At 44.8% G+C, this 4958-nt stretch overlaps 1 pseudogene; it reads right to left on the reverse strand.

Annotated features, from left to right (window-relative positions):
- Nucleotides 1-629: 629 nt before the first annotated feature.
- On the reverse strand, nucleotides 630-747 carry LOC126427297 (5S ribosomal RNA; annotated as a pseudogene).
- Between the last annotated feature and the right edge of the window lie 4211 nt (nucleotides 748-4958).

The raw sequence follows: 4958 nt of genomic DNA on the forward strand, positions 1-4958 counted from the left end.
CATTCATATTTCTTTACGTACTACACGAATATATAATAAAAATGGGGGTTTCTATTTAAAAAACGCAGTTGATATCTGTTTGACCTATGGCGGCGCCATCTAGCGGGCCAACCATAGCGCCATCTGGTTTCCCCCTTCAAGCTAGACGAATTTCGTTCTTTGTAGTTTTTTCCTTTGATGCTTATTTCGTGAGATATTTGTCCCGGTCACTAGCAATGGACCACCCTGTATAATGTTTATCTGTTACTCAGAATACGTTTTTATTGTATATTATTCTTGTCCGCTTTCGAGATCACATTATTTTATTACTGTTGCGAGAGTAATTGTTTTACTTTGACATGCTGTTTGTTATCTGAAGTTAATTGCTGAAAGAGACTGACCGCAAGGCTTACGTGTGCGCTGTTTTCGTATACACTCTCTCCTCCTCCCGAACAGGCTATGAAGGCCCAACGGTACCGGCCGGCCCCCGTGTCATCCTCAGCCCACAGGCGTCACTGTATGCGGATACGAAGGGACACGTGGTCAGCACGCCGCTCTCCCGGCCGTATGTCAATTTCCGAGACCGGAGCCGCTGCTTCTCAGTCAAGTAGCTCCTCAGTTTGCCTCACAATGGCTGAGTGCACCCCTCTTGCCAACAGCGATCGGCAGACCGAATGGTCACCCATCCAAGTGCTAGCCCAGCCCGACAGCGCTTAACTTCGGTGATCTGACGGGAACCGGTGTTACCACTGCGGCAAGGCCGTTGGCTTCGTATACAGTCAGGCATTCTAAATTGTTGTTTGATAAAACAAAGATTGATTAAAGAACTTGCTTGCCAACCTGCAGATAAACTTCACTTCCACACAAAAATAGCATTATCTAGTTTATTCTCAGTTGAAATAGTTTTCTGGATCTTTCTTTCTGTAACACAGATACAGTGATCTAGTCTCTGTAAATTGCTTTACTAATCTATACTTCATCGGTCTCGGAAACTGACATACGGCCGGGAGAGTGGTGTGCTGACATCATGCTCCTCCATATCCGCATCCAGTGACGCCAGTGGGCTAAGGATGACACGGCGGCCGGTCGGTACCGTTGTGCCTTCATGGCCTGTTCAGGAGAAGTTAATTAGTTAGTAATCTACACTAATGGCCAAAATAGTGGGAGACCCCTGTGTAAGGCGCAACTGACTACTAGATGTCAGGGGAGGAGACCTAGCCAGTTTAAATGATACTGTGTTGGTAGCAGAGAAGCAATAACAGCTGAATGGGCTGTGTAGGGGAACTCAGTGAGTTCGAACGTGGAGTAGTTATTGGGTGCCACCTGAGTAACAAAGCCACACAAGGACATTTCAGCCATTCTACAGCTGTCATATTCCGCATTGCGGAGGGTGGTAGTAAGAAATTACATAAAATCAGCGGATGAGTTTCTAAGTGCGTCGAGGTGTCCAGCTCGCACAATGATTGCGTGTGGGGAGTAGAAAAGAATAAGGTACAGTGGTCGAGCAGCTCCTCACAAGCCACACATTTCTGGGTTGTTTTTTGTGTTTAGGATGTGGTCCCCTCATTGCACCTCAGAAAACGGTTGGCGTGGAAGCATTGGAACACCTTTTACAGCTTTGTGTACTGCGTACAGAAGGACAGTTAGCAAACGATGACTGTTTGCATCAGCATGACGATGCACCCTGTCATAAAGCAGCACCAGTGAGGCATTGGCTTGTCGACAATTATATTCCTGAATTGCATCTGCCTGACCAGGATGTCGACCTGAAACCAATGGAACACCATTGGGATGGGTTACAGCGTCAGCTTGATTATTTCTTCTTCCGATATTTCTGCTGATAACCTTACAAGACTCTGTTCCTGCATGTTTCGGCTAGGTAAACACTCATCGATCATTCATCTACATAATGAATGAAATTAACACAACAACAACAAAGGGTAAAATGATTTACTTGATCCAAGAGTAAACAAGGAATTACACTCACACTTGTTAATCAATACACTACGTGGCACACTTTCTGAAAAACGGACCAAAGCGTCGTGTAGTTTAGGAAACTGGAGGCCGCGTGACTCTAGACTTGGTGATTGTATAATACATCAGATGCTCATTTGTATTAAGTGAAATATTTATAACCTTTCCCTAATCTCTCAGCTTCCAGGAGTGTGGAATTTACCACATGACTTTTTTGAGGAAAATCTATTACGAATTTTTCTTTGAGCGTAAAGAAGGTCTATTACTGTTCTAGTCCTTTGATACTGAAGCTTTATTCCGAATTCCTGTAAGTCGAACACTTCCTAATAAGCTCACTTTCACCGACTAGTAACGCAGTGAGGTGATGACGTTCCGTCTAGTGTGAACACACCAACATGACGTTCCGCCAAGTGTCGTTTTGTTGACAAGTACTGTGAATTGGTATTAAGTAGAAAAATGACCTCCTTTGAGTGGCAAATGCATGTATCCCACAAGAGTGGTCATCACGTTTAAGACCGAACGCAAACTTCCGGCTATAACGGTAAGTTCGTGACATATCTGCGCGCCGGAGGTATCATCCCTCTGTAACTGAACTGACCATGGAATTATCACAAGGATGTTCTAACACGATACTTTAAATAGGATGTGCTCGACAAAACCAAATAGTGTGCAGACTGGACACATTATTTATTATTGTCAGAAGAAGCCGCGGTAACATCGGGTAACACCTCCTATAGATTTCATTCGGCGAGGCTTTCATTCAATAAGTTTCTTCTGTGTTCCATATCAAGCTGAATTCATTCTTTCATGACTGCGTCCCGTAGAACACCCTTACTATGATGTTGTTCATTACTACGTTTCACACACTGTTCCAAACAGCCTCACACATTTTGTATGGGATAAATACTTAGCCTGCTAGTTTAGGTGCCGTAGGGCACCTGAATGTTCATCAAACCAGGAACGTATACATGCTTATTGTCATCTTGTAAGACTGGAGTTTCCACAGCGCACATATCATGAAGCTGTTCAAGGTAGCGCAACGTGTGGTCACCAAGAATGTTGAAATCAACATTCTGGTTCATTGATGAAATCTTCTCGTGCTTCCAAGCACGACAGATGGTTCCCACCTGCTTTTGACCGAACTGCTCTCGGCCATTGTCAAGTGGTAAATGATTGACGTGTCGCCTGGCTTCGCAGTTACACAGCCGTGCTGGTGGCTCTGACGCCACTGGTGCTCTCTACCTCGCTAATTCAGAAAACGTTTTCGCCCCGCCTATGACGCGCCCGCTTCAACCTCACGATGGTCGGATTTTAGGGTGTGCTAAGCTGCTAACCGCCGTCCTTATAGACGATGTTTTCAGATGATTATTTTATTTCTTTAGCTTCTTTTATAACGCTATAACTTCGTCCTTGTAATGACTGATGTTTCGACGAACATAATCCGGCGTCGATTTCCTAAAGCGTGTGCCGTTACGACTGCTTTTCCGGGATTGCGTCGGCACAAGCACGTCTAGCGTTCCGTCCGGCGTTGCTGACGTGGTAGCAGCCACACTGACATCATATCTTGTACACTCCACGTGTTCTGAGGCCTAGATAGTCCTTCACAGGTCTCATGAGCTGTCGTATTTTTTCTGGGGACCTGACGCTGCTGAAAAGTTGTGTTTCCTCAGGATCCGGCAAATATTTACTAACACAGAATGACAAAAACGCAAGTTACTTGCTCTCTTCTTCGGTGCGGGACGGAAACATTACTATATTTGGCACAGAAGAGAGCACCAGTGACGTCACAGCCATCATCGCGGTTATGCAGGGTGAAAAAAAAATGACACACTTGTAGGCCGACCACCTCCTTATCTATATTTAAGATAAACGTTCATCTAGAAAAATTAAATCAGGCGTATTTTTAAAATTCATGAGTGAAAACGAGGAGCTGCAACACTGTCACGTCGTGTAGCGCTTTGGAATGTACAGAGGAATGTGTATCACGCCAGACTTTCACCGCGCTTTTCGGAGCTCACTGGGTAGACTTCTGGGATATCAAACCCACATCTGTCCTCAAGTATGGTTCGAATCCTCGTGATGTATCTTTTCTTATGCTTTAGATGTCCGTTCCTAGTTCTCGTAATTTACAAGCAGCACGTCATTTTGTCACATGACAATAGCCATGTCGTGCCAGTGGCTTCCATTAAACTGTGTGGTTGTGTTTACTAACCTCGCAGAATATAACCACAACTGGTCCTGTCAGGTTCATGTAGGGCAGCTTCCCGATGGAGAGCACAGATCATGAATACGTCGATATGCTTTTGGTGCTGGGTGTATCACATAAACAAGTTTCTGCTGCTGCTAGTGCATAGGCTCCACAATACCTTCAAACGCGACATCCCAAGAAGACTGTTTTTCTTCGCCTGGAGCAACGCCTTCGGGAAATCAGTAATCATCGCCCACAAGTTACAGGCACAGGTTGCCCAATGACTAGACGTACTCTGCTAACTAGGGACGTGATACCTGCATCCGTTCATCAGTCACCTCGGCGAAGTACCCGTGATATTGCAAGTCACTTCTAGATATGTCAAACATTGGTTGTTAAGTGTCGCGCGAAGAAGAAGTGCATACATATCATTGTACATGCGGCCACAATACCGTATCCGACGAGTGCCCGTTTGTGGATGGCTTTTGCACTGAATGGAAGATAATGAGCACTTTATAAACAATAATAAATCTAGCGTAATCGTGGAGATATTTTCAATCTCCACAACAGCCTCCAGTGGTCAGAACACTACATAGTGTCATCCGTGAATGTTGCTTTCAGGCACGCTTTTGTTTAAACCTGTGGGCTACAATCGTGAGAGGAGTGTTTTTGGGCGCTTACCTATTGCTGCACAAGTTAAACACGCCCGCGCATTGTAAGTTTCTTTGTGATATTTTGTTTAACGCGTTATAAAACGTCCCCACTTAGTGTCTGGCGACAACTACGTTTTCATAATGATGCTGCATTGCCACACTTT

Source organism: Schistocerca serialis, chromosome 1, assembly GCF_023864345.2.
Source record: "Schistocerca serialis cubense isolate TAMUIC-IGC-003099 chromosome 1, iqSchSeri2.2, whole genome shotgun sequence".
NCBI classification, from domain to species: Eukaryota; Metazoa; Arthropoda; class Insecta; order Orthoptera; family Acrididae; genus Schistocerca; species Schistocerca serialis.